The sequence below is a fragment of the Pseudophryne corroboree genome, chromosome 2 (genome assembly GCF_028390025.1).
Source record: "Pseudophryne corroboree isolate aPseCor3 chromosome 2, aPseCor3.hap2, whole genome shotgun sequence".
In the NCBI taxonomy this organism is placed as follows: Eukaryota; Metazoa; Chordata; class Amphibia; order Anura; family Myobatrachidae; genus Pseudophryne; species Pseudophryne corroboree.
Window position 1 is genome coordinate 873442000 of NC_086445.1, and position 23510 is coordinate 873465509.

The 23510-nt window shown below is 45.1% G+C and overlaps 1 protein-coding gene across 1 annotated transcript in view; it reads left to right on the forward strand.

Annotated features, from left to right (window-relative positions):
• Positions 1–331: 331 nt before the first annotated feature.
• The window catches only part of TAOK1 (TAO kinase 1), a 164900-nt gene continuing 141721 nt past the window's right edge, over positions 332–23510 (forward strand). The window contains exon 1 of the mRNA XM_063955938.1: positions 332–723. The gene's annotated coding sequence lies outside the window, so the exon portion shown is untranslated. The remainder of the gene's footprint in view (positions 724–23510) is intronic.

Consider the following 23510-nt stretch of genomic DNA (forward strand, 5'->3'; position numbering starts at 1 on the left):
ATTGTTGTGGCTGACAAACGACTATACGCATGCAGATACGTGCATTATTAGCACAATGTAGCAGATCTGGCTGCTGCAGCCGCTCAGAGTTGCGTCCGGATCGGAACCAGGTCCATATAGAGATAAATATATCTATTTTAATAATCCATTTTTCCACCATCTGATGTCCCCACAGGACACACGGTGCGGCATGCTGCGATTATACAGGAACAGAACACGTTAGTAAATAAGACGCCTGGGAAGTTGCAGGCTGCGCTCCGAGCGGGGTGGTGGCAGCGGAGACCTGCAGGGCGGCGAGTGGGGTGCGGGACGCTTGGCAGTCGCACGGGCTGGAGGCAGGGGTCTCCGGCTGCAATGGTCCCAGGGCGGCTGGTTGAGTGGGCTGGGCGGAGAGGGGGCCGGGCTGTGGGCGGTGGCTCCCTCGGTCCCTTCCTGGTGTGTGTGCGGTGTGGTGACTGTGCGCAGCGCTCCCGGCCGCCGCCTCCGTTCCGCCCGTTCCCAGAGAGGCGCCATCTTCTGGGGGAGAGAGAGGCGGGCCGGGAGCCCAGTCACCTCTGCAGGCCGCCCCCTGCTCCCGCTCTCCCCGCCCACACTCCCAGCACAGGCCGGCCTTTGTTTCCGGTGCTCGCAGCACCCTCTCCTCGCCCGCCCCTCCCCAGCTCGCCCTGCTGCTGCTGCTGCTGGGATCTGGCCGAGGCCGCCCCGACCAGCGCTCCGAGGAAGGTAAATGCGCTGCTTCTGTAACATGTGTATTGCGGCCTGGCGCAGGGGCTGCTGCTCCGCCGGCACTGCCAGCATGTAATGCGGGGACACAGGATCTGCTGCTCCCAGGCCCGGCCATGGAGAAGGACAGATCAGGCCTTGCCCTTCCCTGGTGGGTGCTGCTGGGATATAGGCATGAGCTGCGGGGCAGAGCAAATGGCACTGTGGTATTACCCGAATGGGGGCACTCCCCGTGTGTGTAGAGCTGCCATGAAAATTATACTGACAGCCCAATGCCTATAATGCGTTGTGCATGTAAGTGTCAAAGCCCTTGTAGCAAGCACCACCCACTGCTATACTCCTGTAGAATATATATAGATATATAACACACACTTATACTGTCCAGCTTTATAACTCCTGCTAAAGTTGTATGTGGTGCTGGTGGGTCTGCTCCCCTGTCAGTGAGTGAGATTATTGGGATCGCCCTTACTATGACCAGTGACAGCTAGATTGTTTTTGATTAAGGCTCCTGATGGTATCCCATCTTCTATAGAACAGATTCATGTGTGTTAATAATATCTGACACTTTTTTATTTTTTTGGGAGCTTTTACCATTATATATAAAATACATGTTAACTAAAGTTTCAGAAGGCCCAGTGACCATAATAGAAGTGACCTGGAACCCTTTGCCTGCCAGAGGTTCCTACAATGCAGCAAGTAGATGGGCTGCTCCGTGTGACCCTGTTGTCTATTTGGGGCATTATGTAAATGTTGTTGATGTGTTAGGAGGGCTGGCAGAGTTGAAGGTGGCCCTTTCACAGTGTTTCAGTACTGCAGTTTTTACGTCACTTGGCGTATTGGTAAAGCCAGTCATTGCCTTGTAATGTAAGTGGCAGTGCCAAGGTTAACAGCTAAAATGAGCCATAGCTGGGAATGTTTCCTGCCTCTCTTCTGCTTTCTATCTGTTTCTATGTTTGTATCTTGAGTGCTGCAATGCTGCAGATCTCCACTATCCTCTCCTGACAAACAGCCTGGATGTGTGTTTGTTACTGTAAATGTTATTGGAGGGAGGAGGGGAGGCCTGGGAAGGCAGCGGAAGGAGCTGAGAGGAAGGTTGGTGGCACCACATACTTACATTTAATCACAAAGCAAATCATTCTCATTGTCTTTACCCTGCTTTCCAGCCCCACCTAACGAATGCATAAATGTTTTGCAGTGCTTACATGAATATGATGTTTCTGCTGCCAGCAACATGTTTTGTTGGAATTGTCAGTAGCTTACATGATATATAGGTGTTATCAGGTTTTTGTCCGCATGTGATGTTGCTCTTAGGGCTCATGACATGTGTTTGGATCCATTGCTGAGTGATCACTGTGACAAGCTTGCCATCAACATCTGTAAACATGTTTTTCACAGTTGTCATTGTGCTTAGCACCGTGGCTATACACAGTGAAAATCGGTCTTTTGCAAGGAGGTATTTTATGTCACCTTGCTCCTAAGTTCTTTGAATTTTTTTTCCCCTCTGCTATCCCTTATGTATGTATTGCCAACTTGTTTTTTAAAATGTAATGATTTTCTGGAGTTAATCTTAATTACTTGATTGGTTGATGCATACAGTATGTTCTTACTGGCTTTTGATCTTTGATGACATAATAATTTTTTAGAGAGTGGTCAAAAATGTAATCTCATCTAGTCACATGAAAGGCAATAAGGGTAATAGATTTATTTTACAATGGATATTCATAACTAAAACATTATAATCTTTGATAGTATGGTATCTGGATGGTAGGTAGACATGGATTATGTCATTGAAATGGTCGACACAGAAAAATGATGACATGACTTTTTTTAGTTTTTCATACATTACCATCCACGTGGACTACAGTTGGGAATAGTAACCTGTGCAGCGGTAGCGGAGCAATGTGAGCCATGCAAGGGGACACGGGTTCCTGGTCACGGGCAGTACGGATGGTGTGATGGTTAGCATTACTGCCTCACAGCACTGAGGTCATGGGTTCAATTCCTACCATGGCCCTAACTGTGCAAAGTTTGTATAGTCTCCCCGTACTTGCGTGGGTTTCCTCTGGGTACTCCGGGTTCCTCTCACATTCCAAAAATATACTGTTAGGTTAATTGGCTCCCAACAAAATTAACCTTAGGGTGAATGGGTGTGCGTGTACGTGTGGTAGGGAATATAGATTGTAAGCTCCACTGGGGGCAGGTACTGTTGTGAATGGGCCAATATTCCCTGTAAAACGCTGCGGAATATGTGTGCGCTATATAAAAACTTGTTAATATATAAATAATAATGTTATGCAAAAAAATTGTCCTGTCGAGCTGTCTCATGTTGACCATTTTAATGTGTCGACCTTTTTCATGTGTTGACCATGTCAACCTTTTTACTTTCGACCTAATGCAGGTCGACCCATTGATCCATAACCAATATGTCTGTTACTAATCTGCGCCAGAAGGCCCTCTTTTTGAATTTTTACCCTAAAGAAGAGAGAAATACTAATATATTTAAAAAAAAAAATTTTTGTTTTGTTTTTTTTGTTATTGTTTTGCTGAATTTTGTATCCCGAGACCACAGTGACAAATATTCTGTGGGGCAATCCCATTATGGGGCCAGCTATGCACATTTATGTAAAGTACTGTGCCTTTATTTTTTGATGTTGAAGGATATGATTTGCCGAGCCGGAACTGTACTTCGCATACATCGCCCATAATTGATCAATCTCCTATGAATTTAGTAGGATCCAGTGCATATCACTGACTGTTGGCAGTATTTTGTTAATGGATTATGTAACTGTATACTAAGAAGGGAAAAAGACACTTTAGACATGCTTCCAAATGAAGAGCTCAGCCAGTGTGATGACTGAATGCTGTTGATTTACTTAAAAACAGATCTTTTGTAACTTTTACCTACATGCATTAAGTGTGAGGAATAAGAATACCCTCTTTGCATCTTTCGAGACTGGTTCTTGTTGCAATATGTATCTGCTGTAGCAGACTATCCAATGAAGAATTGCAGTGTCAGAGGGTGGATCACACTTGTTATCATGTACAGGCCAAAAAAGATTATTTACTGACCAAGTACAAGTGTACCATAGCCCATCATGCATTTGTTTCTGTTGTCTACCTTGTATTGATCACAACTAATTGCTGATTAGTTACTAGTGACTATTGCATTAAAATATCCCTACAGGCTGGGCTTTCTTTTATTAGCGTATTGGAATAAATATGATTAGCTTGCCTTTCCATGTAAACAGCTAGTGTGAGGGGATACCTACAGTACTATGTGAAGCTTATTTTAAATTTAAAGGATAAATATGGCTGTGTAAATTTATCTGAAGTATTTTTTCTTTTTTTATATTGTTTGTAACATATGGCCTAATTCAGCATGAATTGTAGTTATTCGACTACAACCATTTACACTAACATATGCTGGGACGCCCAGCACAGGGCAAATCCGGCCCTGCTGCCCTCCCCCTGCCAGCAATGCGAACGCTTCGCTCAGCAGCAAAGCGCTCGGATGGTTAGGTATGCCACCTGCTTACGCAGTCTAGCTGCGATGGCAGTGGACGGCCAACTGTCTTTTGGGTCGCAGTGGCTGCGTGTGATGTCACTCAGCAGCCGTGGCCCATCCCACAAATGGTCCAGACACACCTCCGTTGTCCGGACTGTGCCCCCCCAAGCGGTGCGTCGACGCCCACAGGGGAAACTTACACAGGCCTAAAGCTTTGTTTCCTAATACAGTGCCCTTTTTGGGGAAGTTCTGTGATGTCACTGTGATGACCTCACAGGATATGCTTCCCAAATGAGGAAGCTACACATATGTTTACTGTGAACACTACATGCTATGATTGCCAGGAGCTGAATGAAAGAGCAGTGTGCATAGTCACCAGTTTCTGCTTCGTGTTCTGAAATCGCAGATTTAATAAGCTGCTCTGCCTGTTATAAGACATGTATCCAGGCCCTGGTTTTAATTTTTATTAAAATGTAGTTATTTACTTGTATATGCCCTTCTACAATAGCTTAACTTTGTGGCTTCCTTCATGTATGCAGTACACAACGCATAACAGAGCATGACAATAAACAACTCTGCCTGATATTGTAAATTTGACTGAAATGCCCAGAAGACATATTTAAAGTAGAGCTAAAGGTTTTGCACTGACTTGGTTCTTTTCGCCAAACTAGCGCATGTTTGGATTTATCTTATTGGCTATCCAAAACATGTGAGAGCCGAATAGCCAGTAAGATACTGTTTTTGAGAACCGAACATAACCAAGTAACTAATTTAAAGCTTCAGGAGGGTGTGTATAATCTTCTCAAAATCATATGAAGTCAGTAAACGTCTTTAATGATTCGTATTATTGTCTGCTTTTGATGTTTTACTGCAGGTCTAGGCAGAGATCAGGGGAATGACCTGACCTATCGGGCTACTCCGAAAAGATATCACAAGTGTGGCTTCTGATACATCTCCAGAAGCCTTTTGGTTGTCCTGATTACTGTCTTTGACAGTGGTTTAAAAACATAAGGAGTGCTGCACATGCATCATTGCGTACAAATTTCTTCCCATTCCTTAAGTGTTACCCGCTGATGTTACAAAACATGCATTTACTAGCTCTTCACACCTGTTAAAGCATGTGAATGACTATTGGTTTCAGTGAACCCATACCCATTTCCTGTTGTGCTTATAGTCGGGAGTGGTGATGGAATGGTGACGTCTTTTGGAAGCTGTCTGCTCTGTTCACTCACAATCGTTACATCTGATTTGCAAATATGTGAATGTAATGACTTCCATTGACTCCATCCCCCAACCTTATCACCTTTGATATGCCATCATTACTCACACCAATGGGTAACCTGTCATTGTTTGACAGCTGAAAAAGTTTCTTTATATCATGGTATGTGGCTGATGTGCACCAATTGTTTCTGTGTTTCTCGTAAAAGCATTTCTTTTAATCAAAATTGTTCTTTTGGGATGTAGATGGCATCCCGACGGACGGGATGTAAGTGGTCAGGAGACTGGCGCTGGAATCCCGATACCTCTCAGAATGCCGACACTGGAATCTTGAACGGAAGTATGCTGGGGCGGGATAGGGTTAGACTGTTGGTGTAGGATGTGGGGGGTGGAGGGTTACGGTTAGGCTGGGCGGGTGGGGTGTTAGGGTTAGGTGGGGTGGGGTTAAAGTTCGGATGCAGAGGGGAGGGTTATATAGACAGCCAAACAACGGCGCTAGGCCTGGTGACGCATTGCTTTGAATTGAATTTGCCCCCTTGAATAAACTGAGCAAAGTTTAAATTACTTGTTAAAACATTAAGGGACAATTCAGTTTTCCCCCGCCTCTACCACTGGGAGGTGCAGAACAGAGCAATTCAGTTGTTGCTCTGTTTAGACACCAGTTAGCCGCGGAGGGGTGATATTTCTTCTCACAGCCTCCTGAGGTGCACGAAGAAATGTGTTCAAGGTCCGTGGTTTGGGCACCCAAACTAAGACATTAGATCATTAGATAGGATTAGCCGCTATTTGCAGCTCAAACCCATCTATTTGGGTGCTTATAAAGTGACTCGCGCCCGATCAGAACAACAATTGAATTGTTCTGATTATTTTAGAGACGTATTATCTGTTAGAGGCTCTTGGCTATGCAGCTAGTGGAAATTCTATGCAATAAGAGGGTGATAAATCTTGTGAATGCAAACAAGCACTGTTTCCATGTACAGTGGAGCATACACAAGTCTCTGGTGAGGTTTGCCATGACTAGCTGTAGGTATGAGGTCTATTTAATACCAAAGGGCCATGGTCCAAAGGCTTGTTACTGAACGATGTAAACTTCAATGACTGTTTAGAGACTAATGTGTGTACTCCAAGGTGGGATCCGGTCTGAAGATCGACAGTGTCTAGGTCGACAATGTTTAGGTCGACCACTATAGGTCGACAGTCACTAGGTCGACATGGATGGAAGGTCGACAGGGTTTCTAGGTCGACAGGTCTAAAGGTCGACATGAGTTTTTCACATTTTTGGGGGGGGGGGATTTTTTCTTACTTAACGATCCACGTGGACTACGATTGGAATGGTAAAGTGTGCCAAGCGAAGGCACCATGCCCGAAGCATGGCGAGTGAAGCGGTGCACTAATTTGGGATCCCGGTCACTTTACAAAGAAAACGACACCAAAAAAAATTAAAAATCCTCACGTCGACCTTTAGACCTGTCGACCTAGCACATGTCGACCTAGAAACCCTGTCGACCTTCCATCCATGTCGACCTAGTGACTGTCGACCTATAGTGGTCGACCTAAACATTGTCAACCTAGACACTGTCGATAAAACGAACCACACCCCTCCAAGGTTCATACATCAAGCTACAGATACAAATAACACCTTAAGTAGAAAACTGACATCTTTTGTTTGTTTGGTGAAATGGACCTACTCTCCTTCTTTAGTAGCATGAGGAGTTACTTGGAACGGAGACCACTGGTCCGAGTTTATGTCATAAATTGCAAGTGACAGAATGTTTGTGAACCCTTTAGAAATGTATGTATACCTCAATTACTTTACCTAAAATTTGATTTGTTGGTTGAATCTAGTTAGTGAAGTAAATCTGATAAAATAAATACATATTATAGCTCAGATTTATAACAACTTAAACTGTTGACTACTGACCCTCCTGTGCGCCTGACTAAAGCTATTCAATTGTTGCTCCTATCTGGCGCGACCAGCTGCTGGCTCCGGCATTTCAGCTTGCACCTCCGTGGGTGGCGAGCTGAAATGTGACAAAAGTGACCTGTTTTAGGGCCCAAATGGCACTTTTCCCGTCACTTTAGATGGGAGATTGGGCGGCGATAATAATTTAATTCTCCCTAGAGAGAGAATACATTATACATTGGGATCGATTCAATTCAATGCGAATTGAATAGCGTTGGGAAGGAGCTACTGGTGATATTCAATTCAGCGCGTTGCTATTTTGGAGAATGTCAGTACTTGCACCTTAAACAGGGTGTTTAGTTGCGAGAACGGGCATTCTCAGACGTAAGTGCCCCGCGCTAGGGCACAAAACAGTATTGCGGACCTAGTTAGCGCCAGGACCTCCTCTCCTGGTGCCATTCAATTCCCGTTGAATTGAATCGACCCCATTGAAGTTGATGTACACAATTGCAATCTTGTTACACTCTGTGCACATTTTACACATTCACAGTATTTATGGACAACATATTGTTATGTGTGTGTGTGTATTATTTTATATATATATATATATATATATATATATTATAGTGTTCCCCCTAGGATGAGGCAGGGGTAGGGCGCCGGAATTCGGGGGCACAATGGCACGCGCGCCCGAAGCAGGGGGGCGGCCATGCAAATTAGGGGGCGTGATCACGCCCCGTCTTTTTAGTGGGCAGTGCGGTCCACAGACGCTACTATAGAGGGCGTCTGTGGCCGGTGACGTCACTTTTGGGGGCGTGCCCAGCACCTCCGTCGGTGCTGGGCTTCCCCCAGCTCTCACCCAATGCGTGAATGGATGCCACGCGCATGCGCACGGCATCTTTACACGCTGGGAGGGCAGGAAGCGGGCGGCTGTTCTAGCAGGGCGCCGCAAAAGGGGCAGGGCGGGTTTTGCCTTCTAAAAAACGGGCGCCCTGCTAAAACAGCCTAGAGTGAACACTAATATATATATATATATATATATATATATATATATATATATATATATATATATATATATATATATATAGAAAAAATCCAAGAATAACCACAAAAGCGATTGAACCCAGAAGAACCAGAACACAGCTTAGATGCAAAAAGAGGTTTTGCTTGTCCAAAAAATTCATTAAAAAAGGCAACAAGCATATAGCACACATGATGGTAGCAACATGAACAGATCAATGAGTACTTATCATTCCGACAGCTGTTTCGAATATCTTCTTCATGGGAATAGATAAAGTGACATGGTGCTGTACACTGCCAACCGCAGTGTCTATTTCCAAAGTGACAGGGGCAGGGCGGGTTTTGCCTTCTAAAAAACGGGCGCCCTGCTAAAACAGCCTAGAGTGAACACTAATATATATATATATATATATATATATTTATGTGTTTAGGCTGCTAGACAGGAGGGTTACCTTCCCTTGTCACTTTCAAAAGTCCGGGACTAGGAAAGGCTATCAGTCTACTTGTAAATCCTTTCATTATTTAGCTGATATTGCAGTATGAATAGCTCAACCATCCGCTTAATGACAGATAATTATTGATCATTATTGTACAGATAGATCATTTCTACAGAAATTTAGACAGAAGGTGAATTCTTATTTGCCTGTGTGCACACATCACTGCTCTCCAACTATAAGGATATATTTGACATCATTCATATCTTAAATATATTCATGTCACTTTTATGTAAGTAGGTTTGGTAATGTAGAAAAATGAAAATGTCCTGGTGACTGTAGCTGGGGGGACATGATGGTGAACTGAGGTAGCAGTCAATCATAGCCAGTACCAGCGCCTAAGGAAAACAACCGGCAAGATGCATTTTTACATTGTTTCATGAGCTGATGTCTGCATTCAAACTAAACACACAGAGCCATCAGTCATAACATTAAGGGGGCTATATCCATTTATTATCCACAGTAATTTACCAAGGATAATGGATTCACTATCCAATTAGCCCCCGATGCCGACACTTACCAAGGATTGTGCGAAGCATAATCTGTGAAAACACATGTTTACAGATAATTGTCCCGGATCCCATGTGTTATGACATGTGTAAATGGGAAATTTTTGGGCCGATAAAAACAGGCTAGAAATGGATAGCCCAATAATTACCATCGGTAAAATAATTGCCAGTTTTTATCAGTTTGTGCATGTAATTGGATACCCCCTATAGCCACTGATAGGTAAGGGGTAGAATGTATTTGGCAGCGAGCAAATACTCAGTGCTTGAAATTGATGTGTTGGAAGCATGAAAAATGGGAAAGCATAAGGATCTGAGTGACTGTGGCAAGTGCCAAACTATTAAGACGAGTGAGCATCTCCAAAATAGTAGATCTTGTTGGGTGTTCCTGGTATGCAGTACTTAGTATCTACCAAAGCCGTCCAAGGAAAGACAACCCATGGACCAGGTTATGGCTGACTGATGTACATTCATTCATTCATTCATTCATTCATTCATTCATTCATTCATTCATTCATATATGCACATACAGTGATCGTGCTGAGGGAAAAAAATTGTGGTTCCAGGTACCCCTGACTTGGGGTAGAGGCAGGGGGATTTTGGGGTAGAGGGGAATAAGGGCAGGCAGTGCTGCGGGTAGGGAGTGGGTTAAGGGCAGGCAGTGCTGGGGGTAAGGATAAATAGCAGCCGGGGCAGTATTACAGGCAAGGTGGTGTTTAGGGGCAGACATCTGTGCACAACAGAAAATCATTTGCTAAGCCAGCACAAAAAAAACTTTGGGTGATGACTGACACTGTGGTGGCTGTACTGTGGATGGTTGTCCTGTTCACCCCTTCCCCCTGAATCCCTCATTGGGTAGGAAGGAAGAAGGGCGGTAAGGGAAGGTGAGAGACTACACTTTTGCTGAATATAGGTGGCCAGGACGGGGAACCCTGCAGCTGCTTACATATGTAGAGTAGAGGAAGGACCCAGGGCAGGAGTTGGGAGGGGAGAGAACTACAGAGATGCTAGGCTAGAGAAGAAAGTTGCAGAGCTAAAGTACAGGTCCCCATTTCCTGCAGGTACTCCCAAGGTGTGCCAGTGGGGGTGCTGTAATAAGAGCTTGGAAGCAGTTCAACTCGGTTCAGGGACAGTAGGTCCAGAGCAGGCTAGATACTTGCACGGAGTACAATTGAACAGCTAGTACATGGAGCAGTTCCAGATTAGAGAGTAAGGTCCCCCTCCCCCCGTCACTCCACTCCCAGGTAAGTACAGTAGCGCAGGTTTCTCAGCGGGTCACTTAGCACCTTAGAGGCAGCAGGATGCAGGCAATGAAGTCCGTTCCGTCCAAATGGGTCGCGGGCAAGTAGTAGGAGAAATGCCATGCAGAGTTCCAGAGGCAGTAGTTTCGGGGGAAGAGAACCGCTGCAGTCAGATGGGAGTTCAGCCCAAAGGTTTTCCAGAAGAGTCACTGGTGAGGAGGACCACAGTCGGAGGCTGCTTGCAGCAGGAGTCGAGGACTCGGGAGCCAGCAGAATGCAGGGTAAAAGTGTTAGAAGTGGGTGCTACTTCCATGGTCCGCTGTCAGAGGGAGCATGACTTCGGCAGGGCTGTGGGGATATGGTGCCTGCTGCTGCTCGGAGCGGTCTCTACATGTCAGACACTGAGGGTTGCTATTGGCTGAGGCACACCCAGTCAGTGAGACCGTGTCCTGTGAGACCCACTAATTTTTTGCCTGTAGTGCATAAAAATACACGCTAGGCCGTATTTTGTGATCACTGATGTGTCTGTATTTATACAAACACACACATGCTGTGACCACTTTATTGGGCCACAGCATGTTGGGTGTTCAGCCAATAAATAACTCCATGCATAAAGTAATTGCAGACACAACTAAGTTATTCAGTAAACAGAATGATCAATCAACAGACTGAAAAAGAAATTGCAGATGTTCTCGGGTTTTCATGTGCATTATAGGATGGTGTGCAGAGTAAAATGAAACATCTCATGAGCTGAAGCTCTGTGAAATACATGAGGTAACATTGGGCATAAGCTCACAAAAACTGGACAGTTCAATATTGGAAAATGTTGCGTTGTCTGATTCTTGCTTTCTGCAGCAACATACATTTGGTAGAGTTGGAAAGTAGTGTAAACCTGTCTTTTGTCACCAGGTGTACACTGGCGGTGGTATAATGGCATGTGGAATGGTTTCCTGGCACACATTAGGTCCCATAATGGCATGCAGTTAAGATACCGACTGTTGTGATTCCTGTAGACAGAATACAGGCGCTGGAATCCTGACACCAGTCAGCATACCGACGCAGTAATCCCGACAGTGTCAGGAGATCGACAGCCGGGATCCCGACAACTGGCATCCCGGTCGTAAGTATAGCGGGCAGGTTAGGGCTGGGGTGGGGGGAGGTTAGGTTTAGGCACCACTGGGGGGGAGGTTAGGGTTAGGCTTTGGGGAGGTTGAAGGTTAGGGTTAGGCTGCGGCAAAGGAGGGGTAGGGGAGAGGGCATAGCATAATTACCTTGCCCTTGTCGGGATTCTAAACTCCTCATAATAAATGCTTAAATGCCAAAGCCTACCTGAGTTTTGTTTCAGTCCATATGCTTCCCTTTGATGTGGCCTGTAGTACATACTTGTTTCGATTCTGTGTGAATCTTTATCATCGGCATGATGTCATGACCATTAAAAATATCCGGAGAGTGTCATCTTTTTATAATAGAGTGGAAAAATCTATCTAGCTATCTTTCTATCTTCAAGGTAGTACCCAATAGAAACTGAAATCTTATTCTAGAGGGCGGGACGCTTGTATCACAGGCTTCCGCCGCTATGTGAATGTTTGCGGAACCCTTCCGAACCAGTATCCCCGCTGACGTTGCTGGGGAAAGTAGCGTTTGACTGCAGTGATTTTTTTTTTTCCCCAACGAGTTATTAACTCTCCTATTTTTGTGATGGCTGAAATCACACGAACAACGTGCTCACAAGAATGTGAGAGGGATTGTGCACTCAGAATTTGTACCCCAGGGTCAAACTGTCATACAAACTTTTAATTTGTAAGTTTTGAAAAGATTCAGTCACAACTTGTGCTGAACGGGTGACTGGTTCTTCCATCATGACAACGCACTTGCGCACACAATGAGGAGTGTTAAGCAATTTATAACCAAAACGACATAACATCTTTGCCTTGCCCACCATATTCACTTGATCTTGCCCCGTGCAACTGTTTTTCTCCTACGTCCTAGAGGATGCTGGGGTCACTTCAAGAACCATGGTGTATAGACTGGATCCGCAGGAGACATGGGCACTTTAAGACTTTCAATGGGGTGTGAACTGGCTCCTCCCTCTATGCCCCTCCTCCAGACTCCAGTTTAGAATCTGTGCCCAGTGAGACTGGATGCACTCTGAGGAGCTCTACTGAGTTTCTCTGAAAAGACTTGGTTTTTTATTTTCAGGGAGAACTGCTGGCAACAGTCTCCCTGCTTCGTGGGACTTAGGAGAGAGAAGTCAGACCTACTTCTGTGAGTTTAAAGGCTCTGCTTCTTTGGCTACAGGACACCATTAGCTCCTGAGGGTCTGATCGCTAGGTATGCCTAGATGCTCGTTCCCAGAGTCCGCCGTCACCCCCCTTGCAGAGCCACAAGTCAGAAGACAGGTGAGTAGAAGAAGACAGAAGACTTCAGTGACGGCTTCAGAGGTACCGCACAGCGGCCACGCTGCGTGCCATGCTCCCACACTCAGCGGCACTACAGGGTGGGGGTGGGGGGGCACCCTGGGCAGCAAATTAACCTCTAAAAAAAGTGACTGGCAAAAGGGGTCAAGGTGCCAAACCTCTGTCCAAACACCCGCCAGTATAAAGATTTTGGAATAATAGCGGGGCTGAAGCACGCCATTATGGGGGCGGGGCTTAGTCCACACAGCTCACATCAGCGCCATTTTCTCTTCACAGAAGCTGCAGAGATGCTGGTCCTTCCTCACACTGCTGTACAAGTAACAGGGTGCAAAACGGGGAGGGGGGGGGGGGGGGCAGTGATTTTTGGTGCAATATCAGTTATATAAAAGCGCTGCAGGTCTGGGACATTCTGTTACTGTGTCAGAACCGGGTTAAGCGCTGGGTTGTGAGTTGACAAACTCCCTCTGTGTCTGACAGGCTTTATTGTGGGTCTGTTCCCTATCTGCCCAGTGTGTCTGTGAGTGGTGAATACACGTGTGTCGGCATGTCTGAGGCTGAAGGCTCTTCTCAGGAGGAGACTATGTTAGGGACACAAACGGCTGTGGGAGTTACCCTGTCGGCACCGCCGACACCTGATTGGGTGAATGTTTTGAGTGCTCTGAATGCTAATGTGGCTCTGATAAATAAGAGATTGGATAAATCTGATTCTCAGAACCAGGCTTGGAAGAAATACGTAGAGGATGTGTTGTTACAAGTCCAGACCCCCTCGGGGTCACAAAAACGTTAATTTACCCAGCTGGCAGACACGGATACTGACACGGACACTGACTCAAGTGTCGACTATAGTGATGCCAGATAAGATCCAGTATTGGCAAAGAGCATTCAGTACATGATTGTGGCTATAGAAGACGTATTACCTATCACTGAGGACCCTACTGTTCCTGATACTAGGGTCTGTATGTATAAAGGAAAGAAACCTGAGGTAACGTTTCCTCCCTCTCATGAACTAAACACACTTTGTGAAAAGGTTTGGGAAAATCCTGACAAAAAGTTTCAGATTCCCAAAAGGATTCAAGTGGCGTATCCGTTTCCCTCTGGGGATAGGGAAAAATGGGAGTCACCCCCCATTCTGGACAAAGCTCTATCACGGCTGTCCAAAAAGGTGGCTCTTCCGTCCCCTGACACGGCAGCCCTAAAGGATCCTGCGGATCGTAGGCATTGAAATCCATTTATTTTACCACGGGTACGCTACTCAGACCAGCCATTGAATCTGCGCGGGTGAGTAGTGCTATCGAAAGATGGGCAGATAACTTGTCATCTGAAATAGATATCCTGGATAGGGATAGCATTCTTTTGGCACTAGGTTATATCAGGAACGCTGCAGTCTACCTAAAGGAAGCTGCAAGGGATATTGGCCTCTAGATGCTGACTCTAAGAAAGCTATGGAGTCTCTACTGTATAAAGGTGGTGTATTGTTTGGTGACGGCCTCGCTGAGTTGGTATCTACGGCTACCGCGGGTAAGTCATCATTTTTTACCTTATGTGCCTGCACCACAAAAGAAAGCACACCACTATCAGATGCAGTCCTTTCGGCCCAATAAATACAGAAAGGGCCGAGGGTCTTCCTTCCTTGCTACTAGAGAAAAGGGAAAAGGTAAATGATCACCGGCTGTGGCCGGTTCCCAGGAGCAGAAGTCCTCCCCGGCTTCTGCCAAATCCACCGCATGACGCTGGGGCTCCTCTGCGGGAGTCCGCACCGGTGGGGGCACGTCTCAGGTTCTTCAGTCAGTTCTGGGCTCGTTCGGCCCTGGACCCATGGGTTTTATAAATAGTGTTCCAGGGGTACAAACTGGAGTTTCAAAACGTTCCCCCTCGACGATTTTTCAAATCGGCCTTACCAGCTTCTCTTCCGGACCGGGAGGTCGTATGCGCCGCAATACAAAAATTGTGTCTCAATCAAGTCATTCCCCCGCCGCAACAGGGAGAAGGCTTTTATTCAAGCCTGTTCGTGGTCCCGAAGCCAGACGGCTCAGTCAGACCAATCCTGAACCTCAAATCCCTCAATTTCTACCTAAATAAATTAAAATTCAAGATGGAATCTCTCCGGGCAGTGATCTCCAGTCTGGAGGAGGGGTATTTTATGGTGTCTGTGGACATAAAGGATGCCTACTTACATGTTCCCATTTATCCTCTGCATCAGGCTTACCTGAGGTTTTCTGTTCAGGATTGTCATTACCAATCCGTTGCCGTTTGGTCTGTCCATGGCTCAGAGGGTTTTCACCAAGGTAATGGCCGAAATGATGGTTCTCCTGCGCAAGCAAGGAGTCACAATTATCCCGTACTTGGACGATCTCCTGATAAAGGCGAGATCCGGAGAACAATTACTGCAGAACGTTACGCTATCCCTGACAATTCTGCAGCAACAGGGTTGGCTCCTAAACTTGCCAAAATCGCAGTTGGTTCCGACGAGACGGCTGTAGTTTTTAGGAATGATTCTGGACACAGAACTACAGAGAGTTTTTCTTCCAGTGGAATAGGCTCTGGAAATTCAGAGCCTGGTCAAATAAATTCTGAAACCACCAAGAGTATCGATCCATCAATGCACTCGGTTGCTGGGGAAGATGGTGGCGGCCTACGAGGCCATTCAGTTTGGCAGATTGCATGCCAGAGTGTTTCAGTGGGACCTGTTGGACAAGTGGTCCGGGTCCCATCTGCACATGCACCAAAGGATAACCCTGTCTTCCAAGACCAGAATCTCACTCCTGTGGTGGCTGCACAGATCTCTCCTCCTAGAGGGACGCAGGTTCTGGACTGGATCTTAGTGACCACAGATGCGAGTCTCCGAGGCTGGGGAGCAGTCACACAGGGGGAAAGCTTCCAGAACATCTTTTTCGCAATCAGTCTGTCTTGATTCAGTCGGACAACATAACAGCAGTAGCATACATAAACCGCCAGGGCGGAACAAAGAGTAGAGCGGCTATGGCAGAGGCCACAAAGGTTCGCCGTTGGGGGGAAAGGCATACAAGCGCTCTGTCAGCGATCTTCATTCCAGGAGTTGACATCTGGGAAGCAGACTTCCTCAGCAGACACGATCTCCATCCAGGAGAGTGGGGTATTCATCAAGAGGTCTTCGCAGAAGTGACAAGTCGTTGGGGAATTCCTCAAATAGACATGATGGCGCTTCACCTCAACAAGAAACTTCAGAGAGATTGTTCCAGTTCGAGAGACCCTCAAGTAATAGCAGTGGACGCCCTAGTGACACCGTGGGTGTTTCAGTCGGTGTACGTCTTTCCTCCGCTTCCACTCATTCCAAAAGTGATAAAGATTATAAGAAGAACAAAGGTTCAAGCATTCCTCATTGTTCCAGACTTGCCAAGGAGGGCTTGGTATCCAGATCTTCAGGAATTACTCATAGGAGATCCCTGGCCTCTTCCTCTGAGGGAGGATCTGTTACAGCAGGGGCCGTGCGTGTTCCAAGACTTACTGCGACTTCCTTTGACGGCTTGGAGGTTGAACGCCGGATCCTAGCCCGAAAGGGTATCCCAAGGAAGTCATCCCCACTCTTATTCAGGCTAGGAAAGGAGTAACGTCTAAACATTACCACCGTATTTGGAGAAAATGTGTGTCTTGGTGTGAATCCAAGAAGGCTCCTACGGAAAAATTTCAGCTAGGACGTTTTCTTCATTTTCTACAAGCCGGTGTAGATGCGGGCCTAAAGTTGGGCTCCATTAAAGTACAAATTTCAGCCTTATCGGTTTTCTTCCAAAAACAATTGGCCTCCCTTCCAGAGGTTCAGACTTTTGTGAAAGGCGTGTTGCACATCCAACCTCCCTTTGTGCCCCCTGTGGCACCGTGGGATCTTAACGTGGTGTTGCAATTCCTTCAATCTCATTGGTTTGAACCTTTACAAAAGGTGGAGTTGAAATTCCTCACTTGGAAAGTGGTCATGCTGTTGGCCTTGGCATCCACCGGGCGGGTGTCTGAATTGGCGGCCTTGTCTCACAAGAGCCCTTATTTGATCTTCCATGAGGATAGACCAGAGTTGAGAACTCGTCAGTTTCTGCCGAAAGTGGTTTCGTCGTTCCACTTGAACCAACCTATTGTGGTGCCAGTGGCTACTGACGCCTAGCTGGAATCTAAGTTTCTCGACGTAGTCAGAGCTTTGAAAATTTATGTGGCCAGAACGGCTCAGTTTAGGTAAACGGAGGCTCTGTTTGTCCTGTATGCTCACAACAAAATTAGGGCTCCTGCTTCCAAGCAGACTATTGCGCGCTGGATCTGCCATACGATTCAGCAGGCTCATTCTACGGCTGGATTGCCGTTACCGAAATCGGTGAAGGCCCATTCTACCAGAAAGGTGGGCTCGTCCTGGGCGGCTGCCCGGGGTTCTCATCATTACAACTTTGCAGAGCGGCTACTTGGTCGGGTTCAAACACCTTTGCGAAGTTCTATAAGTTTGATACCCTGGCTGATGAGGACCTCATGTTTGGTCAATCGGTGCTGCAGAGTCATCCGCACTCTCCCGCCCGTTCTAGAGCTTTGGTATAAATCCCATGGTTCTTGAAGTGACCCCAGCATCCTCTAGGACAGGCATGTCCAAACTGCGGCCCTCCAGCTGCGTATGAGAAAATAGGATTTTAATACCTACCGGTAAATCCTTTTCTCTTAGTCCGTAGAGGATGCTGGGCGCCCATCCCAGTGCGTACTGTATCTGCAGTTATTAGTTGTGGTTACACACATGTTGTGTTACGTTTATAGTCAGCCTGTTGCTGATGTTGTTCATGCCGTTGTGTTGAATGCCAAGTTGTACGGCGTGCTTGAGGTGTGTGCTGGTATGTATCTCACCTTAGTTTAACAATAAATCCTTTTCCTCGAAATGTCCGTCTCCCTGGGCACAGTTCCTATAACTGGAGTCTGGAGGAGGGGCATGGAGGGAGGAGCCAGTTTACACCCCTTTGAAAGTCTTAAAGTGCCCATGTCTCCTGCGGATCCCGTCTATACCCCATGGTTCTTGAAGTGACCACAGCATCCTCTACGGACTAAGAGAAAAGGGTTTACTGGTAGGTATTAAAATCCTATTTTTATTTCCTCTCTGATGAAAAGAGACCTTAAAGGAAAATAGATTTGCTGATATTGAAGAGGTGAAACAAAAAAAGGCAAAAGTACTAAAAGGCATCAATGAACATGACTTTAAAAAATGTTTTGAGCAATGGAAAAAAACGTGGCACAAATGTATTGATACAAGTGGAGAGTATTTTGAGGGTGAGTGAATTTTCAAAATGTACCAATAATTAATAAATCATTAATTCCTGTTTCTTTTGGGTATCCCCTCGTTTATCTCCAAATGTGCTGTAATGCAATGGCTACCAAAGCGAATGTATATCTGAGCCCGACTGTCTGACATTTCAGTAACCCATGGTGACTTCCATCACAGTCTAGGACTATACTATCTGGGATACTCAATTACCCGCACATACTGTCAGGTGAAGAGTATCGCCAGGGGGAACTATCTAATTAGCCCCGATAAGGCAGCGCCTCCGGCAGGCAAAGCAAAATCCCTGATAACAGCCTTGTTTTCATCCGAAGGTTTTCAGCGAAACCTGTGTGTTTTTGGGTGAATATACATCAATGAAACAACGGGAAATTTCACCCGAAGCTTCATCGGTAGTAATTGAATACCGCCCCATATCTGCTTACATTCTGTATATGGAAGGTTGTATTTGACCCTACACCTTGGAGGAGGATAGTTTGGTATAGTGAAATTAATACACTGTGCTAGCATTGGGCGTTTTTTTTTTGCTGAAAGTGCATCTTCGTCGCAAAGTGCAGTGAGTAGGATGCACCAGGAGACTGTGCTGATTAATTTGATAAACTGTATGACACTTGTATATCTGTGTGCGACAGTCTCTGAATCTATGCAAAGTGCCCCAGTGCAGCGGCCATGGCTTTTTTTCCATGCCAAGTACCATTGTGCTTCGTATCAGACTCCGTTGCGCACATATATACCAGTGTCACATATCGCATGAGTCTGCACAGTCTCCTGGTGCATCCGTGTCACATTGCATTGCAAAAAAAGATGCCCCTAGCAGAGCTTCGTAGGACCGGGGGGCTCACTCATGCCAGACATCACACTGTGGGCCAGATTAATTAAAGCCTGGATAAGTGATAAAGCTGTGATAAGTGCAAGGTGATAACGCACCAGCCAATCCGCTCCTAACTGTCAATTTACATATTGGAGCTGATTGGCTGGTGTGTTATCACCTTGCACTTATCACTGGTGTATCACTTCTCCAGGCTTAATACATCTGCCCCACTGTGTGGCATATTGAAGCTAGATGTATGAGGGCACATCATACCTATCTTGGAGTACTTTGTAGAAAGTCCAGGGGAGTGAACCCCACCGTTGATGTATGGGAGAACTTTGTAGAAGGTCCAGGAGTAGAAATGTGCCCGTACCTGTAAGGGGGGACTTTGTAGAAATACATTAACAAAATTGGTTTTGCCCTTAAAGTTACTAATTTGCAGAATATATAAAAATAGCAATAATAAGTGATACCGAGAAGTTAACCTTGTATTTGAGTATAAGGCAATTTGTAATGTGTGAACAGCCTACCAAATGTAATATAGTGTAGTGTAATGGATTTATTTTCAGAGTGTGTCCTTGATTTGCTTGGGGGAATGTAATGTTAGATTTGGGCTCCCAGGGGTAAAATGCTGATGGAAAATTGTAAAACAATTCCTTGTCTTATCCGAGCAATAATTATCGATCAGAGCATCTGGGAGTAAATCCCCTTATTCAGCAAGCACATCTCTGCAGATATCCTTGTTTTACAACAACACTTTCAGGGAAATGTCATTTTAAGACTTGCACTGGGCAATATAAATTTGTACCTAATTATAAATACATAAGACGTTTATTGGTTAATCAGAAATAGAAAGTATTGTATGGGGATACAGAAAATCAGTGAACAGAGTGGTGTCCTTTTAAATAGAATTCAAATGGGGGATTCAATACGAAGACCGTTGAATAGCTCCGGGAATTAGCTCCCGAGGCTATTTAATACAGCGCAGTGGTAAGTCGGAGAATGCCTGTTCTCCCGGACTAAACAGGGTGTTCTGTCGGGAGAACCGGCATTCTCTGACTTAAGTTGCAGATCCACAGCTGTCATTTTCTAAAAAGTTGCTTGCCTGTTGACTTCCTGGAGCAGTTTAGATATTGCTGATGAAAGTGCTCCTCTTTGCTCTGGCATAAAGTAAAACCTTATTATGAAGGAATGCATATGATATAGTGACAGACGGGATGTCACTATACTTGCAGCATCTTCCCGCTTGTCGGAATCCCGGCAGTGAGAACCCTCGCGGGCTCAATGCGCTTGCCACACTTCAGGACCAGAGGCTCGCGATTCCCACACCACAGTTTATATTCCAATTCGGTTGGTGACAACCCACGTTTGATGGGATTCCAGTCGGCGGCATTTTTTCCTGAACCCCGGGATCCCGACAGCCGGTATAGTAACTGCATGCCGTTAATAATAAATAAATCCCGTTATGAATTTAGATGGGTTGTGCACTTAGAGAGACCATTTCACATACTATGTGTACAGTATAATGCAGTACATTTATTTATAGTATTATACATAATAATCCTTGTCTGAATCTTGTAAAGGGCAGAAGTGTAACCTTAGTTAAACTCACTTAGTCACTCACATGGCTTTTTATTAGATTCCTTGTGAGACTCTGGTTGTCTCTCCAATGTATCCTAACACCAGGTCATTTGAACAGAGGGAACTTATTAAGTATATTCTTTAGGTAGCAGGTGCAAAGGTGATGTTGAATATTTACTTTTTTTAATTTACTTTTGAAGGAAATTATCAACTGTAATATTGAAAGGCACAATTTTATAATGCTTTATAACAAAACACAGTTTGTGTTATTACTGATTAGCTGAGCATGTTAAAGACACACTAGCCATGACTTTAATGATTTGATTAGAATTTTAAGCAGGTTAAAAGTTTTGCAAACCCTACCTCATAGGTTATCTAACGTTGTCCCCAGAACCGCAGACTGTGCATGTTTTCCAGGTCTCCACACAGAATAGCAAGAAAGATAATTTCTTCCACCAGTGGATCTTTCACAATGGGGTCAATTCTATTCGGCAACTAAAGAATAGCGCCGGGAATTAGCTCCCGACGCTATTCAATTCTGCTACTAGTTGCCCGCAATTGTCGGGAATTCTTCTCTCATCCCCGGGGGATGAGAGAATAAACCCGACAAAAGTGCTGCCTCGCGGCCGGCGCGAGGCTGATTCTGTCGGGAATCAGCCTCGCGCCGGGTAGTTAAGTCGGAGAATGCCCGTTCTCCCGACAAAACTACCTGTTAAGTCGGCGAGAACGGGACATCGCCGACTTAACTTTAGCTGAATTGAATAGCGTCGGGAGCTAATTCCCGGCGCTATTCTTTAGTTGCCGAATAGAATTGACCCCTATGTGTCTGTAAGTAATGAGTACACATGTGCACCTGCTAGGTGACCTGGATAGCTTGAACTATTTGGGGTCCTGATGACTGAGTTTAAGAACCATTGTCCTATCGGATTGTATGAAGAAAAGGTCACACAAGTTATTGGTTTTTCATCACACTAAAGGTTACATCCATATTTGTTATTCATATTGTTTCAGCTGGCTCACATGAGTGACCATACTCATGCAGTGTTCTCGTGGGTAAGAACCGCATCTTTCAGGATACTGATCCATAAGCTCCCTGCCAGCAGTATTGACCTTGCTGTATACCATTTGGAATGCAGTTTGTTTATCCCGCTCATGTGAACATGCACTTACATATACATATAGGTTTGAAGTTGCCGCATATCGCCGTCAGCTTTGCTCTCCAAATTGCTGGATTTATTAACCAGTTGTTAGCACAGATCAACAGGCAACTAGACACTATAACAGTGGTTCCCAAACTTTTTTGAATCATGGCGTTCTAGAGTATCAGAATTTTTTTCACGGCACCCCTAGGCCAAACATTTTTTATTGAGAGATTTAGAATAAATATTAAATGAAGTAAATTGTGTTTATAGGTCATCCTTAGGTTCAGTTGTGTGGTGTGGGACAGGAATTACTTCTGTTTGTCCACATATTATGATTGGCAGCCACCTGCACTGGTTTTGCCTGTTACACTGATCATAAATAATTTACATTTGTCCTGGACCACCAATCCAAGGCACCCCTGCAATTGTCCTGAGGCACCCCAGGGTGCCTAGGCACACAGTTTGGGAACCACTGCACTATAAGCCGCATGCTGTTTATGGGAGACTGACTCCGTTCTAGGTCGGGGGACCTTTTTATTACTCAAATGGAGAGTGCGTGTTTTGAGGTTTTAATTATATATATATATATATATATATATATATATATATATATATAATATATTTAGTTTCCTTAATTGATCAGTCACTTCCGCATTAAACATTTAGTTGTCCTGGTACCTACCATTGCTTACACCCACAAACATAAACTACTCCCCTTGTATAACACCAACATCCTATTGAAATGTGTGCCATTCCTCCTGCTCCTTACTGCTGCCCACTCTCACTGGATATGCCAGATAGAGTGCCCCGTCACCATGCTCATTAGCTAAAGCCCACAGCAATGGTTTCCAAACTGGGTGCTGTAGGGCACTCTCAGGGGTGCAATGGGTTGATGTTCCACTACATATTTAAATGCTATATGATAGGCAAAACTAGTGCTGCTGGCTTCCAAAATCATATACTACGTGGACAAGTGGAAGTGCAACCATGTCCATAGTCAAAAATAGTTACAATTAAAGATGACAGATAAGCATAATTTTAATTTTGTAGAGTATCTCAGTAACAAACTTTTTTGGCCCAGGGGTGCCATGAAAAGTATGCTGATACTTTGTAGTGCCACGATTCCAAAAAGTTTAGGAACCATTGTCCTACAGGTTATATAACTTGTAAGCAAGTGTAAACAACCATAAGTAAATAAGCTGGTTTGGCCCGTCTGTATTGGCATCCTGCCTCAGACCTGATGAAGCACCCTATGGAAGTGAAGTTACCCTTTGGCAATGTAGATGGCAGCTTCTGTTTATTTCTGGTGGCAACTGTGTGCTGCTAGTGTTGTACTAAATAATGGACATGCTCTTACAAGCAGATTTTAATGAGTAAATATATGAACATTTCATTACTTAAAGTTCCGTATGTTGGTGGGAGATTAATTGCAGAAAATACATGTCTAAGAAATGCAATGTATTGGTGATCTGTGTGTAGCATTGTTCTTGTGATTTGAAACCATGGATGGTTATTTTTATCAGCATTTTATGTTGAGGGAGGGAATGTGCTGGTCTGTGGTACTTCAAGCCGGTAATTACATAGGGTTTGATAGCTGTGATTCGGTTGTTGCTATAATGACTTGTGTGAATCGTGAGACTACCATCTAGTTTAGTATAGTCTATTTTTTATTCTAGC